Genomic DNA, 18608 nt, shown 5'->3' on the forward strand with positions numbered 1-18608 from the left:
TTTGTCGATAAAATTTGCTAATCAAAATATTCGTCCCCAAACGGAATCGGATATTAATCCTGATTAGAAAACAAAACAAGGTCTATCTTCATTTACACTACAGGCTGTTATACAACATTTCTGTCACACTATTGCAATGCATGTTTTCTTACCCTTTTAGCTCTGAAAATTCAAATGTTGACATAAACGATACATATCAGATAAATGGGACTATGATATATGTGTTTGAGAATGTAGGTACATTATATGTAGCTTCGCTCACCTAACTTTGTAGTAACACATGTATAAAAGAAAAATATTGACCTAAAAATGAAAATAAATGTTTTGTTTAAAGTCTCGCTATTAATCCATGTCAACATTGTAGCTGTTTGTTTCCATGTAAATTTTAACAGTTTTATTATATACATAAATGATTTAAAACATTGGTGCGGACTACTGGAGTCTATGAAGCGATACCAGGTCAGTCATCTTTGTTTACTGCTGAAATGGAAGACCTAGACGAAATTGATTAGAAACGCGAATTTTCATTGGACGACCAGAAACAATAACCATTTGTAACAATTTGGAAATTGTTCTGAAGTTAGAAAGAGGTGGGTGTTTCACTATTTGAAGTGATGGGAATAGATAATGATCTAATTATTTTGTAAATGATGAATGCTTTATTTCGATTACAGTCAATATTTGTTGATATTGTCTGAACGTCGCATCTGGATTTTCCAAAGAATCTTCATTCGTGCCTTAAGTCCTCACAAGACGAAAAAGTAACAAATATTTCATAGAAGGCCTGCAACTTAGCAGTATACTGCGATATAATTTTTTTTTTAAATTCTGTCTTGGGTTGTCAAGAGGACGTGTCCCCATAATTGTTTTTCAATGTGCTCAGCCAATGAAATTGCGTGTTACAAATAAAATAAAATTATTGTAATATGACTTTATTTTGTATCTTCCCCCTTTATCCAATCACCAATCGTGGTAGAGCGTTCACTTCGTAACCGGGAGGTTGTGAGATCGATCCATAGCCGCGTCAAACCTAAGTCGTAAACACAAGGTAGTGATTGCCCCTTCGCCAAACGCTCGGCATTGAGAAGTGAGAATCACATGTCTTTCGGATATGACCTTAAAAACGGAGGTCCTGCGTCGCAGTAGGCGTTGGCACGTTAAAGAAACCTCACCGCTACGGCCGTAAGCGCTAAACATAGATCTAAATTCGTGGTACTTCACCTACAGCTGGTGACCTCTCAATATGAATGGAGAATTCTCGAAGGGACGTAAAATAAACGAACAACCAACAAACTTCATCCAATAACTAGTTAACACAAGTCTCAAATGAATACAAAAAATCTACTACCTGTCTCAGACATACAGTTTTAGTACAACAACCTCAAACAGAACTGCTCTAACTTTGATTTTGAACTTGGCGGGACTCAAATTTCCGACTTTCCGTACAGACATATGATCTACATTCCTCAAATACAATGTACATGTACCATGTGATTCAGAGATAACCAAGATGTGTTTGCAAAACACAAATGCCACTGATAATGGACAATTGCGAAGATGGCCAAGGTCACAAGGGCAAATATCTTGGTACCAGTAGAAAGATCTTGTCAAAAGAGATGTTCATGTACAATATGAAAGCTCTAATATTTACCATATAGAAGTTATGACCAATGTAAAAAAAAAAAAAATTAAAGTAGGTCAAATGTCAAGGTCAAAATGTTCAATACCAACGGAAAGATCTTGTCACAAGGAATACTCATGTGAAATATCAAAGCTCTATCACTTACTGTTCAAAAGGTATTTGCAAGGTTAAAGATTTCAAAAAGTAGGTCAAACGTCAAGGTCACGGGGTCAAAAATGTTGGTACCCACGGAAAGGTCTTGTCACAAGGAATACTCATGTGAAATATCAAAGCTCTATCACTTACTGTTCAAAAGTTATTAGCAAGGTTAAAGTTTTCAAAAAGTAGGTCAAACTCCAAGGTCAAGGTCACGGGGTTAAAAAATGTTGGTACCCAAGGACAGGTCTTGTCACAAGGAATACTCATGTGAAATATCAAAGCTCTATCTCTTACTGTTCAAAAGTTATTAGCAAGGTTAAAGTTTCAGACAGAATTACAAAATGACAGACAGGACAAAAACAATATAACCCCCGATCTTCGGATCTCGGGGGCATAAAAAAACTGTCCGACTTTCTGCACAGACATAATACCACGTGATTCAGAGATTAAAACACCCACCAAACGTCCGACTTTCCGGACCGACTTATTTAACATACATTCTATAAATCCCATGTTATTCAGAGATTTAAAAATTTTGCATCACACAACGGTCATAGAAATTGAATGGATGAAAAGCATCAAAAGATAAGAAAGAACAACGCTCAATATGGGGATGATACCTCATGAAAAAATCCAATTATATACGACTTTAACACCTGGGTATTTATAACACCAATGACACGGTGTATAGGCATAGCAGAGACTTCTCAGAGAAAAGCAACGGACATTTTCAGATGAAACTGCTGTTTCTGCATAACTTGCTTGGTAAGTTATCTATGTTATTATATTTTAACAAACCCGTGAATGATGTTACATTTAGCTGAATGTAGTTAATTTCAATCTCATTGTAGAAACTCTTTGATTTGTTTTCATTTTACAATGATATCCTCGTAACTAGAGCAAAGCTCGTTGCAAAGCAACGAGAGGTCTTCCGTCGGAGCTATGTGACATAAAAACCTTGAACTTGACCATATGTCCTTGGGTCAGGTCCTAATGCAGCCTCAATTAACATGAAAATCTGTTGTAAGTATGAAATAAGTATGAAATCTAAATGTTTCTTCATTATTTGATATGGCCAGGACAGGGTTTGTATTTTCTAAACAGTGAACTTGACAATGTGACCATGGGTCAAGGCCAGGACATATTCCTTGATCATATCGAAACCTTTTATCAGTATTAATTAAAACATTTTGCCATTAGTAAGATATATTAAGACTCTAATCAATTTTTAAATTTTAGAAATGGTGCAAATGACCTTACATCAAGAATATTCATGTTATGGTCATTACTAATCTTTATGTGAAGAATGAGCTTACGGTGTATTTTTAAAAGTTGTGGTCTGGGCACATTTGCACGGATAGACGGACTTGGCGATATCTCAAACTTTTTTGCTGGGACTATAATTAGTGTTCGGTAATATTGTTGTTTGTTCTTCCAGCTCGAAGAGGCAGTCTCTTTTGTTAGATTGTCAGATATTAATGGGAAGGTTTTATGAAAAGTAGTGTTTTATGATGTGGATATCATAAAAACATTGCTTTTCCGTAAGGGGCAATGGGCAATAACGATGACGATTTTCCAATGAATTGCAATGCCTATTTTTGGACCGATAAAATGCTGAAAATTGTAACTGATGATGTTTTTCATCCTTGTGTGGAAATATATAACATCATCCCCCCTCCCCTCGACAAAAATGGTTATCCTGCTTTCCCATAGCATCCACAGATACAGAGCAGGGAAGAGTGGTCAGGGAGAGGACTAATATTAGTTTATTTCAGACCATACTTCGATGCTTCGAGTCAAAGCACCTTATCCTCCTGGTTTTTTGTTGTTCTTTTTTTTTTTTAGTTCATCCTCGTAATTTTATGATTTATTGTAGATTTTTTACGTCTATACTGGTCTTTGAAAATGTCGACATCTTTGGGTTTTTACGCTGGGGTAAGGGGCTCAAATCTCGAAGCCCGCGGAGTAGTTTGTTTTTAATTCCATAAAGATATATGTAATTCAGCATCTGTATTTAATTTATAGTGTTGAATTCATAAAAAAAATATACTAGATTAATTTGATTTTTCAATTAACTGTTCAATGAATAAAATGTTAATATCCATTTTTATCAGGGTACTATCATTATAAAAATCTTATCCTGACTGTAGTCGTTGTAAGCAATTCAGATTGGGTGGGTAGGAGGGGGGGGGGGGGGCACACCCAAACGGAATTTCTCGTTAGGCAGAAAGATAGGGGGTTGTGCATAATACATATTGAGAGGGCACGGTCGTAAATTGAGGCTTTTGTATTCTTCTGTAAAGCGCATATTGGCAAAATTAGTGGGTAGTGGGGACTTGAACTTGCTGTGCATCCACCTTTCACCTATGCCTGTGACTAGAAAGTCGTGAACTGACGTTTGTCAAGATATATTTTCTAAACTCTTGTTTTATTTATTAGTGTTTATTTCTATTACAGAATTCTGTTACAAATCGTATACATTTATATGTGGTGTTGACGTTGTATTTATAAGATGCATAATTCATATTATATATCATTTTGTCCTAAAGGAAAGGTAGAACCTTAATCAGAACTTGTCTCACAAACTCTGCACCCTGATAAATCAATAGTTATTCATTATTTGATATAAAAACTGATCCTCAATTCATTGTACTGAAACACTGCAGGTATTGTAAATTCATAGCAGCTCCAGTTTCCAACAATGTTAAAAAATATTTTGATCTTTTATAAGAGCGTAAAATCCGACTTGACCAATATATTATTTCAAATCACATTGGAAATGCTCCCGCGGCGCCGAACAAAGTTAACAAAATCGAGTTTTTTTCCTTATGTTTTTTTTGGGGGGGATGGTGTGCATACAGCACCAGTTCATGATTACTCATGCATTAAAAATTTGTCGAGTGCTTTCAAACACTGTTGTTACTTTTTCTATAAAACACATTTCTCATATCTGTTATTGATGATGTTAGTTTTTGAATGATTTAATTTATTATACATATTGTCCAATTTACTCTAATTTTCTATGGGTGAAGAATTAGAAGAAAGAACTGCATGAGTAGTAGTTTGCTATGAAAGTTTGGAATGATGGTTTGTACTAAATTTGCAGCTTACGTTATTTTCATCTTATTTATAGTCGAAGCGTTTGTTAATAGTTCGGCTAAATTTATTGCGAATCTCCTTGAAAACATTGTTTTGAAAATGATAGCGTGTTTCAGTTTGAAGTATAATTATTTCTAGGCGCATATATTACTGAACATAAATGAAAATAACACATCCTGTGTTTCAATGATTAATTAAGTTATTACACGTGTTTCCATTTGTTACAACCATATCACGGAGAGGAAACCTGATTGATTTTAGTTTTGTTTAAGGGGAAAATGAGAATATGTATATGAAGTTCTTACCATGTTTCTTCTTAGCAATCCATTTACCGATATTCGAGATCTAAAAGTATGTAAAAATTTTGTTACATAACACTGGGATTGTCAAACTTTAATTGCAAAGCCTTGTAAATGAGAAATCATGTTTAAAACGATTTATTTGGAATTCAAAATTATCAGCTTCGTTCATTCATGCAGTAAATGAATTTCTGTATATCTGTTTATTTATGAAGTGAAAGCGCAAACAGGTCGGCGTCTTCATTCTTTTCTCAAATGGATTTAAATATGATACATGAGAACAATTTTTTATGAGTTTTAAATAATAATACAATTATGCTTAGAGGTATAAGCATGTGACTGTCCGGATCCATTAATTGCGAGCTAAATTATCAATGGGTAATCAGTATCGGGAATAATTGAGAACTTTATTATTTCAGTGGTCATGTGCACGGCGTCAGACACCAAGCGATCACAATCGTAACTACTCGGCTATTTCCGTAACCACAAATGAACCTCGTATGTGGATCGACGCCATCAAAGTTGGTTGTTACGTATACATAAACGTAACTTTGACGTCACAGTCGTACGTTACACTATGAAACCAAACTCCCAAACTTCCACCAGAGTTCGTTTGCTCACAAACCAAACTCTTCCACTTAGGCATTATGGGATAGCGATTTCTTAGGCGGCGTATACTGTGACGTCACTGTAGAATGACGAAAAAACATAACGTCAAACGTAAACAACTTTCAAAACAAGAACGTAAACATCGAGTTCATTACTTTACACAATAATTTGAACAGAGTATCCCTACTTTTTAATAATCTTTTGATCATTTTATGTTTAAAATAAAATCCATACTTTTATATTTATGCTCTTAATATAAATATCTTCAAACTTTTAACTGCGAACTACTTCTTTAGTGTTATTTGCCTGCGTGATAATCGCGGACTCACAATATACAAATCTGTATATTGTGCTGCGTCACATAGGAGAGGTCTATTCGTAGGTGACGTAATGAGGCCTCGACGGGGAGTTTGACCAAACTCCCTGTTGAGGCCTCATTACGTCACCTACGAATAGAATTTAACATGCATTATTTATGAAATTTATGGCTCAGGACATACAATAAAAGTTTGTATCTGTTACCAATAATTTACCATACAACAAAATTATGATAGCATAATATTCAGACTGAAGAGAACAATTCATCGAGTTTGAATTATTTATACATACAAATCAAATAAATTGCTCTCAAATCTTGAATATTTTATTAAACTTTAATAGCGAGCGCAGCGAGCTCTTATGACTAGAACGCGGGAAATAATCCGAGCTAAATCTCAACCTCTAACAAGAATTTTTTTTGACGCCAATCCCAGAAGTCCCTCGTACAAAATGGCGGATGGTTCCATTCGTAAAATAATAATAAAAAAATCTTTAAAGTATTACAAACCTTTCTTATTTGAAAGGAAAGGATGAAAATCATATTCTTCCCCCTTTCTTTTTCTTTTTAAAATATTGTCTAAAGAAATGTAAACAGTCACGTCACAACTACCAGGCTACGTCACAACACGCTCGTTGCATTTCCCGCTAAACTGGTTCCTACATTGGCGAGAAGAGCAAGACAGTAATCCTACGTATTGACAGTGAACCAGATCAGTTTTCCTTGTTTTCAATATAAATTTTTTGAAAATGTATTCAGATATGCTGCGCTCGCCCCAACGGTCACATCGTAATCATATGATTACGGTGTGGCCGTTGGGGCGAGCGCAGCATATCTGAATACATTTTCAAAAAATCTATATTGAAAACAAGAAAAACTGATCTGGTTCACTGTATTACTGTCTTGCTCTTCTCGCCAATGTAGGAACCAGTTTAGCGGGAAATGCAACTAGCGTGTTGTGACGTAGCCTGGTAATTGTGACGTGACTGTTTACATTTCTTTAGACAATATTTTAAAAAGAAAAAGAAAGGGGGAAGAATATGATTTTCATCCTTTCCTTTCAAATAAGAAAGGTTTGTAATACTTCAAAGATTCTTTTTATTATTATTTTACGAATGGAACCATCCGCCATTTTGTACGAGGGACTTCTGGGATTGGCGTCAAAAAAAAATTCTTGTTAGAGGTTGAGATTTAACTCGGATTATTTCCCGCGCTCTAGTCATTAGAGCTTGCAGTGCGAGCCAGCGCTCCGCACTGGCTCGCTGCGCTCGCTAATATCTATCTGCGTAAATACATGTAGATGTACACAGTGCGCACAGAAGTCGTGTATGAATTTCCCGCCAGGGGCACGTGCCGAAGTTACATAATTTGGATCAGGAGTTCTGAATCAATGTTTAATCATGTTGTGTGTTGGTGTCTCACCACAGAGTAGTGAAATGCGTCTAGTGTGACGGGGATTAAAATTGTAGATCTACTGCTGCCGCTGGCTAGCTTACTTGTAGGTGAAATGGTGAGTCGAGTGCGTAAATCTTGCCTTGCCAGTACAAAGCCTCTACACTACCAAGACTCCTTTCAATGCCTCCCCGTGGCAATGCACGTCAACTGGAATCTAGTATCTCAGGCTAAATTGAAAGGGGATCTCGGAGCAGCAAGGGCCCCAGAGATGCAGTGTGTAGGCCCACCGGCGTGTGGATATGCCCTAGCACTCATCAGCCTTGTCCCGGCTATGGGTCAAATAGCTCTGCTGCCTTGTGGATACCCATTTATGAGAAAGGCTAAGGGAGAGGTAACCCTAACAGAAACCCTAAGTGCTGAAGTCGGAGGTGATTGGGCCATAACTGGCGCACTTTAACAGACCACAACACCACGCATTTACAGCCATAGGCGAACGACAAGAAGAAGAAGAAGAATGTTTAATCAAAGTCATTGTTTTTAAACAACAAAACAACAAATCATTTGAAATGAGATTGGTCGGCCATGGGTTTCTGAATATTCTATACGCATGTTTAGATTTGGTTTAATCATGATTATAAACTATTGATTTCAAAACATGTTCAGAAATAATTCGTTATGTTTGTAAAATGTATCCATTTTCTTTTTCATAACGAAGAATTTGAGTAAAGCTTGTGTGTTCAGTTAAAGTAGTGTGAAATCACAGATCGCTAGTCCAGCAGCGATGAATCTCCGATATTAAACACACATTCAATTAGACATGATTGTGAAACGAACTGTATATTAAATTGCAGATTTTAAAATTGATGCCTGACTCAATGCTCTAGAGTTTTGAATTTAAAACAATTCAAACGTAAGACCAGGGACGTATAAACAAGTATGTACGTCCCCGGAAGGACTGAATTATTCGAAAAATCCAATATGATCAAAAACATAACATTCTGTGTTATATTTAGGACGACAATGTTTACTTTGTGTACATGCCCTGGTTCACACGCGATGGTTCCTCGAGGCGGTTACGTAATTGTAAACAAAAACAAACCCCGCGGTGTATGTAAGATGCGTGTAGTTAATGACTGAGTTATTCTATGCTTGAAGGTTTGTTTCTTCATTTAAATATATCGTTGTTTTAATAACAAACGTAGAAGGGATAACCTTTTCCTCTTTTTAAAGCGTGTAGCTACTTTATTGCCAGCAGTTGGATTTTGCTTTCGTCATCGCGTTTCCGGTTTATCGCCACCTATAGGCAAATTTATGCATAGCTGTAGTAGAGAGGTCGTGTTTGAAGTAGTCGTAATTTTACAACCGATCTAGTTCGGGGTTTACATGTATATCCGCAGGGGCATTTTTTTCAGAAATACAGTTCGTTGGACAGTGGATAAAATATGTATAAAAATGTTACATTTTTGTCCTCATTCTGAGGGAAAGTGGGACACAGAAGCAGATCATTCTTCAGTTAAAGTTCCCGTTTGAATCTGCGTCTGTAATCAAAGTGCTTATTAAGAAATTCAAAATTTAAAAATCAGTAAGAGTCTGTACATGAAACTGTTTTGGCTAGGGTGCCTTTGCAATGTTACCTTCGCATAACGGTTAGAGGTAAAAAAAAAAAAAATCAATACTTTTGCATGGTGCAATCTATAATTAGAAGCCACGTCATTAAGCTATACACGAGTTATGAGGGTTCTTCATTTGTGTTTTGACTCCGTAAAAATGTCCGACACAGCAAAAATGTGTGCAACACAGTAAAAACTATACAGTGAGATCTTACGCATGGTTATGTTTTAACAGCGAAGGACAGAGATGGGGCGATATTGCGTAACTGATTACACCTCCCCCAATCATATATGTAAGTAGGTCATTCAGGAATTTAGAGCACGCAACGGTGTTAGGCTTACCTTACCATTTCAAAACGACCAAGATATTCTTCAGAATCATCGTCAACACAATCAAATTTGATTTCGATTTTTAGTTTCAAAAATGAGACTGAAAATAATGATCTTGGGGAGGGAAATGACAAAAGGTTAACAATTAATTGGCATTGGTCTGCGTTTACGGAAGACGATGTCCCGGTTTTTAAGTCTTCAAAACACCGCCAGGAATTTTACGAAGGCTGTTAAGTGTTAGATAAACGTTGCCATTGTGTCAAACATGAATGTAAAATGGTTTGCAGTCTAGTGCACGCTACACACATTGAAAAGCAATCGTGTTTTCAATTTGTTTGTACTTCAAACAAACCATTGACAATGACAGGTACATGTATATGCTACATGTATTTCCGAACATACAAAGGATGGAGGGAAAGGGGGCATGGTTTTACTGTCGTTGTTCCCCGTCCCCATATTTTGTTTTCGTTGAACAATCTTTTCATATAAAAAAAAATGCAGATAGTTTTTCGGCGAGATGCCTCTTCATTTTTAGCTCACCTGAGCTGAAAGCCCAAGTGAGCCTTTCTGATCGCTTTTTGTCCGTCGTCTATCTGTCTGTCCGTCTGTCTGTTAAACATTTACATTTTCAACTTCTTCTCCAAAACCACTGGGTCAATTTTAACCAATGTTGGCACAAATCATCCTTGGGTGAAGGAAATTCAAAATTGTTCAAATGAAGGCCAACCCCCTTATCCAAGGGGAGATAATAGCAAATCAGTAAAAATACACTGAAATTTTTTAAAAATCTTCTTCTCCAGAACCAGTTAGCCAATTTCATTCAAACTTAATGCAAATCATCCTTAGTTAAAGGGAATTCAAAATTGTTCAAATTAAGGGCCAGATTCTCTTCAAAGGGGAGATATTCACAAAAGTGTAAAAATAGGGTGGGGTCATTTAAAAATCTTCTTATCATGAAACATGTACCAGTATAATTGAAATTTACGTTGAAGTTTGCTGACATAATGGAGATTCAAGTTTGTTCATATCATGGCCCCCAGGGGTCGGATGGCGCCACACTAGGGGAAACCATATTTTATATGTGTGTATATAGGAAAAATCTTTAAAAATCTTCTCAAGAACCATTGAGCCAGAAGAGTTCAAATTTACATGAAAGCTTTATGACATAGTGCAGATTCAGATTTGTTCATATCATAGCCCCCTGGGGTCGGGTGGGGCCACACTAAGTGAAATCATATTTTATATGTGTTTATATAGGAAAACTCTTTAAAAAATCTTCTTCTCAAGAACCATTGAGCCAGAAGAGTTCAAATTTACATGGAAGCTTTCTGACATAATGCAGATTCAAGTTTGTTCATATCATAGCCCCCAGGGGTCGGGTGGGGCCACAATAGGGGAAACCATATTTTATATGTATTTATATAGGAAAAATCTTTAAAAATCTTCTTCTCAAGAACCATTGAGCCAGATGAGTTCAAATTTACATGGAAGCTTCCTGACATAATGCAGATTCAAGTTGTTTATACCATGGCCCCCAGGGGTCGGGTGGGGCCACAATAGGGGAAACCATATTTTATATGTGTTTATATAGGAAAAATCTTTTAAAATCTTCTTCTCAAGAACCATTGAGCCAGAAGAGTTCAAATTTACATCGAAGCTTCCTGACATAATGCAGATTCAAGTTTGAAGCTTTATGACATAGTTCAAATTCAAGTTTGTTGTTGAAATCATGGCCCCCGGGGTGTCAGGTTTTGCCACAATAAGGGAAACCGTATTTCATATGTGTAAATATCTGATACATTATAACTCAGGTGAGCGATGTGGCCCATGGGCCTCTTGTTTCTAACAGGAACAATATTAGTAGTGAAGATTTTTATTAAAGATCATGGAGACCGATACCCTCCCCACGTCTGGAATATGGTGATACCAAATTTATATAGTATATAGTCCGTATATGGCTGACTCCCTACGCTAAGCTTGTTGATATTAGTATGGTTTTGTCTATTCCGCAGTGTTTTTGTTAAGGGATCAGTCAAGCTTAGTTGTGTATAACAGAGCGGTTTGAACATTACCGTTTGAAAATTACTTTTGTAACTTTTAAGCACCTAGCTTGGGATTCTCACTGAGCTTATACATTTACATGTTGTAAATATTATATGTTTATTGAAAGTCACCTCTGTTACTTTTTTTTCCATATTAGAACTCCTACACAAGCTGCGAATCTTATCCTTTTTTGCTAAGGTTATTTGCATTTTCATATAAAGAACCGTTTTATAAAATTCAAACAATAGTAATGTGTATTATGTCTCATTCAGAACCATGACAAACAGGTGAGTTTCCTTTGCAATGTGAATATGAGCTTTTTACACAAGGAGTGTAATACACACATGTTGATGAGTACATTGTTTAATGTACTTGTGTACAAACTCTTGGTTTTCTTTAGATTTACGTATTACAAACAATCACTACAACGTCTAAATGTAAATCCATACATATATGTTAATCTTATTTATCATATTCGATTTAGTAAATCCTTTTTCACTAATTTTCATGTTAAAAATGAGTATTTTCCATTCTTGTTGATAACGCAGCATTCAGTTTCAAAGTTATCAATATTGCACACGTATGATGAACATCTTTTTAAAATAACTTCCTAAATTTTGTTTTCAATTATACATGTATTCATCTGACTTCTCTCCAACCTGATTTTGGATTGGAATCAACTTCATTATTGATTACAAAAAATAATTCAACTTTCATGCTTTGATTGCTATAGACAGATAATTATGCACTGGACTCTGTAGGACAAGTCATAAAGATGCAAGTTTATGTATCACACCCCAGACAAAATTGTTGAAATCTAATTGGTCAGATCTTGGTCACACAACGCCGAGCAAAAAAAACGTATCATGCGAGAAAAATCCGTATTGAGCGAGTAATTTATTGTCGGGTTCGACTTACAGCCGTGACAAAATTGGCGAAGCGATAAGTTGTATGGTATAGACCCCCACATATACAGTTAGAGGTCTTCGACGTGATAAATTCGTCAGTTAGTGACCTGATACGGAAAATGTATCGTGTGAAAAGAAAACCCGTTACGGATTTTCTTTTCACACTTTGTATTTTTCCGTACCCGGTCACTAACTAACTGTGTAACCAAAAGTATGCATTTAAATGATTGCTGGTGAGGTGATGAAATAGATGTAAAGTGTATCATAGACCTGCATTATTATGTTGGTGTGTTTTGACATGAATATCTGTGGCACTTGTTAGCTAGTATATGTGCTTATGTGTATTTTTTCTTTTTTGTCCAGTTGTTTGTTTGTTCCTTTCTTTCTTGTTTGACATACACTGCACATCTAGATGTATGTATCAAACTATTGATTTGTTTCATTTTAGTTGTATTCTAAAAATGTTTCATACATTATTAAACTGGAACACAGTAGTAGGTTATTTATTAGGTATTAGTTGTTGTGAATGATGATGAGCTTCAAAGGTTCCAGTCATATCTATTGGAATCGATCAGGTCCGTTGTGTAATAGCAATTGAACACTTATTACCGAAAACTACCATTAAAACTGTTCTTACATTTTCTAACAAAACTTGACAAATTTCCAAAAATATTCTGTACAACATCACATCTGTAAGAAAAAAAAATTGCATAGTCAGGTAGAGCATTTCATGATCCAGGGTGGGGGCCAAACTGGGTATATAGAGTTTATGTGTGAAATATCTGAATAACATCGCCTTTAATGCTATTGATTAAATTGATTGATTATATCTTGGTTAACGTCCCTCTCGAGAATTTTTTATTCATATGGAGACGTCATCAAGATCGGTGAAGGGCTTCAAATTTAGGCCTATGCTCGGCGCTTACAGCCATTGAGCAGTGAGGTTTTTTTTAGCGTGCCACACGTACTGTGACACGGGGCATCCGTTTTTAAAGTCATCTCCGAAGACCCGTGACATTCACACCTGATGCCGAGAGTTTGGGGATGGAACTGTCACTAACGACTTAGGTCTGTCGCGACCGGGATTCGAACCCCGACCGTCCGCAAAAAGGGCAAACATTCTATCTCTAGACCACCGCAGGGGTAGCAATGCTATTGATACTAAATTCTGATTAAATAGACATTTAAAAGGAGCAGGTGTCCTTTACCAAAATTGCAAATTTCATGATCCAAGGACAGGGTTTTAATTCCGGGTGGGACCAAAATTATTATAGTGACCATTGTTTTTAACAACATCATATAAAGTTTATTTTTCAACATGGTGAAAAGTGTCAGGACATTGTTTCCCATCCATATTTGTTATTTCCTTACAGAAAATGGATTATTTTTACTCATATATAACACAATACTCGAGCAAAATACTATGTTTATGAGATCAATAAGATGTTAAAGAACAACTTTTCTAGCGAAAGCCATATCGAAATATTTACCGTTTTTGAGTTACAAAGCAAAAACTTTGAAGATCCTCAGATCCCTAATTTAAGGGGTCAGTCCCTTTTTAGAGATATCAAAAGAAAGCTCTTAACATTTTGCACAACGTTTATTCTACACGTCTTCACAAAATATTTTTAGTTTAAAAGATACAAAGGAAAATATGTGTATTTTTTTGCTCGTTTAGGCGTCCTAATTTTTGAACCCTGTCAACCACCATTTCGAACGCTGTAATAAAAAAAAACAAAAAAAAAAAACAAAAAAAAAAACAAAAAAAACAAAAAAACGATGTGCACAACTACAATGCTCCTACTTTTCATTTTCAATACATTTTTTGCTCAAGCTTATACAGTCTCGGAGCCTTTGTCTGGAAACCAAAGCCCCTAAAATTTCATTCAAAGGGGAATAACTCGTGAACAGATGGGGATTTCTGAAATGTAGTACATGATTTTAAAATTGTTCTGTAAAGTTTATAAACCCTGAAAATTTGAGCAAAATCCATGCAGAAATGAGCGAGATATGAAGCTTCAAAGTTAGCGTCTAGGAAAAAAAAAAGAATAATAAGAATAATCTTAACCAGCACAATCAGTAGAAGGTCTTCCGTTGTTACGAAAGACCTTAATAAATATAATTTCGATCTTGCACACGTGGTAAACCGGCTTTGTCTCGCATTTAGATCTACAAATGAATTGGCATTTATGTAGCTTCGACAGGCGTATTATATGCATGGAAATAAAGATATATATATATGCATGTACCTGCAATATTTTTAACGAATATTCTGTTTTAAAGCCACTACACGTTATTCATTGATAGTTATAAAACAAAGGATACTTATTGATTTGGGCACCGGACACTTTCAGGCCTTTAATTACTGTATATTTCTACTTTCGAATTCTATACTTGAAACATATTTCCATATGTAAACTACATGCAGTAATACTACATGTAGTATGTAAGTATTTGCCTAACTACCAAAGAAGCTACAAAAGTTATTATATAACATACCCTTTCCATGAAAATAACGAACAGTGATCAATCTCACAATTCCTATAAGCAATACAAAATAGAGTTGGACAAACGCGGACTCCTGGATATACCGGAGGTGGGATCAGGTGCCTAGGGATAGTAAGCATCCCCTGTCGACCGGTCACACCAGCCGGGAGCCCTATATTTTGATCAGGTAAACGGAGTTATCCGTAGTCAAAATCAGTGTGCCAAGAACGGCCTAACAATCGGTATGAAACAGGTCAGACAGCATTTGACCCCATGATAGGCCGTATTGGCAAATTAGATTGTTATAACGACCATAAAATTTGCGAAATGCTGACTTTAAACGAGACTGTTGAAACTCCTGCGCCATCGACTTGTTTGTCGATATAGCCTGCCTCGATTGATTTGAAAACTGGTCATACGCAGAACAAGCTTTTGCGTTGATATTCTTTCTGCATATGTCAAGATACATTGAATCTTCTGTTCGGCAAGTGCCCTGGGGTCATCCCAAACCGTATTTCATAATTTGTTAATATATATATTTAAAACAATTGAGGTCCTGACAAATATATTCCTGCTGCACATATCAAGATGTAAAATTTATACGGTACCAGTTTTGATGCACCAGATGCGCATTTTGACAAATAATGTCTCTTCAGTGATGCTCAAGCCGAAATTTTGGAAATCCGAATTAATAGCAATCTTGTAAGATGGAAAAAAATAATGTAATCAAACTGAATGATATCATCAACTAGTCTACAAAATTATGTACACGACTATCAAAAGTGTCAGACCCCCCCCCCCCCCCAAGAAAAAGGGGGGATATGGGAGGGAGGGTGAATTTTCTAGATGAATGTGACGAAAGCACAATGTGACGTCATAAGAGCCAACAGCCGACAGTTACGGGCAGCACTAAAAATCCCGGGAACGACTTGTTATCGTCAATGTAGCAGAACGAGTGAAAACGAGTGGATACAAGATTAAATAATCTGAGAATAGATAGAATCAGGAACGAGCAGCAAATCAATATACGTTTTCCTTTGATAAATGGATTTAACCCCAAGTGGTTAAATCTTAATAATAATAATGATAATGAATAAAATTTTAGAATCACACTTGCTAACCTGAATAAAAACTACATGCGTACTGTTTATCCGGACTTACATGAAGCCGCAGAATGCAATATACGCATGTTTTGGAAACTTTTAAAAAGAAAGGTTAATGATCCATAGGGTACTAGTATCGCACACGCTTTTGCTACATACTTTCAAAACATTTATTCGTTCGACGAAAACCTTCACCACCAGACACATCAACGTTAAGAATCACGTGGTAATCTAGCAGGAGATTCCAATGTCAACTCGTGATATATCAGAAGTATTTAACACTCCAGGACCAAACCTGATTACTTATAAACACCTAATTGTCCGTGGAAATTACATGAATTTGTGCCTCGTCAAAACCTTTAATTCTATTATGTATTTTGGACAAAAAGGCCAAAATTCTGGAATCATGGATTCATTGTACCATTATTCAAACGTGGCGACAAAGAGTCACATAACACATGTAGCTACAGCTAGGTCTGCTGCCATACTTTCTAAAAAAGATTAAAGTGTTATTAATTCAAGAATAAGAAATAATGATAACTTTTCTTGCAAACTACAGCAAGAATTAAAAAAAACCAACCGACTAGGATATTTAACAATTTTGCACAATATTGAACAAGACAACAATGTCTACTTTATATTTTTAGACAGTTCAAAAGCTTATGGAGACATGACCTTCTTATGAAATGGGTAATTTAGACAATCTCTGGTCAATTATCAATGACTGTCAAACAAATGCAACTAGTGCAATGTTGTTAATTAAATCCTTTTCAATTGGTTTCCTGTTTTGCAAGGTGTACGGCAAGGTGGAGTCTTGTCATTTTCAGCACACCTGAGCCGAAGGCTCAAGTGAGCTTTTCCGATCTTTGTCCGTTGTCTATCGGCATCGTCGGTGTCACATTTTCATCTTCTTCTGCAGAACCACTGGGCCAATTTCAAGTAACCTTGGCACAAAGCATCCTTGGGTGAAAGGGATTCAAGTTCGTTCAAATGAAGGGCCATGACCCCTTCAAAGAGGTGATAATCGTAAAAATAGTGTGGGACCATTTAAAAATCTTCTCAAAAACCACAGGGCCAGAAAAGCTGAAATTTACTTGACATAGTGGAGATTCAAGTTTTAAAAAAATTCATTACCCCCGATGGTATGTTGGGGCCACAATAGGGGATCAAAGTTATACATACAGAAATATAAAGAAAATCTTTTCAAAAAATAATGGGCCAGATGAGTGAAGATTTATCTGAAAGCTTCCTGATATGAAGTAGATTCAAATTGGCTCAGATCATGGCCGATGGGGGTAGAGTCGGGCCACAATAGGGGATCAAAGTTTTACAAGCTGTTATATAGGAAAATCTCCTGAACCACTGGGCCAGTTTCAATCAAACTTGGAACAAATCATCCTTAGGTGAAGGGGATTCAAATTTGATCACATGAAGGGCAATGTCTCCTTCAAAAGGGAGATAATCGCAAAAATAGGGTGGGACAATTTGAAAATCTTCTCAAGAACCACTGGGTCAGAAAAGCTGAAATTTACATGAAAGCTTCCTGACAAAGCGGAGACTCAATTTTGTAAAAATCATGACCCCTAGGGTTAAGAAGGGGCCACAATAGGGATCAAAGTTTTACATGCGAATGTATAGGGAACCAAACTTAGCAAAAAGCATCCATAGATGACATTTGTTAATATGAAAGGTCATATTCGTCTACAAGGGCATATGATGATTGATGAATTTGTAGTCAAGTTTTATAATCAAGTTTGATAATTAATGAATTTTCAGTCGTTACCTTTGAAAAGTTTTTTCTGAACCAAGCTGCTTATATAATGATAAGTTTGCTCAAGTTTGTTTATTGCTAGAAACTGCTGCTCAGGTGAGCGATGTGGCCCATGGGTATGGTGTCCGGATAGGGTCATTTGCAAAAGCGTGACTGCGCGTTAGTCACAACACGCCGTCACGCCAACAACCAACGCGCCTTCGCGCTCTGATGCCAACAAGCAACGCGCCTTTACGCTCTCATGCTAACAAGCAACGCGCCTTCGCGCAGACAAGCAACGCACCTGCGGGCTCTCACGCCAACAAGCAACGCACCTTCGTGCAGACAAGCGACGCGCCTTCGCTCCGTCACGCCAACAAGCAACACGGCGCGAAGGCGTGTTGCTTGTTGGCGTGACGGCGCGTTGCTTGTTGGCGTGAGAGCGCGTTGCTTCCACCCCTCAATGGCAGACGATATCGCATATACTGTGATCGCACCAGCTGCCTTGCAACAAATGTGAATATTCTAGGAAGTGGCGATTTTCCTTCAATGCCCCAAAATTGTACATACTACTATTCCGTGCCAAGATTACAACTTAATTAGGAATATATACAAAAATTAGGCGATACCACATTCCCTTGGACACCTTTAAACATCTAGGAATCGTTATCACCAGTAAACTTACCCTTCCAGAATTTTATCAGCATGCCAGAAATCATACTACGCACTCAACGATATAGGATCGAACTATCTTAAACCGCTAACTTGTTCACGCCTTTATAAGTCATCTTAAACCGCTAACTTTTCACACCTTTATAAGTCATCTTAACCCGGTAACTTGTTCACGCCTTTATAAGTCATCTTAACCCGCTAACTTTT

This window comes from Ostrea edulis, chromosome 5 (genome assembly GCF_947568905.1).
Source record: "Ostrea edulis chromosome 5, xbOstEdul1.1, whole genome shotgun sequence".
NCBI classification, from domain to species: Eukaryota; Metazoa; Mollusca; class Bivalvia; order Ostreida; family Ostreidae; genus Ostrea; species Ostrea edulis.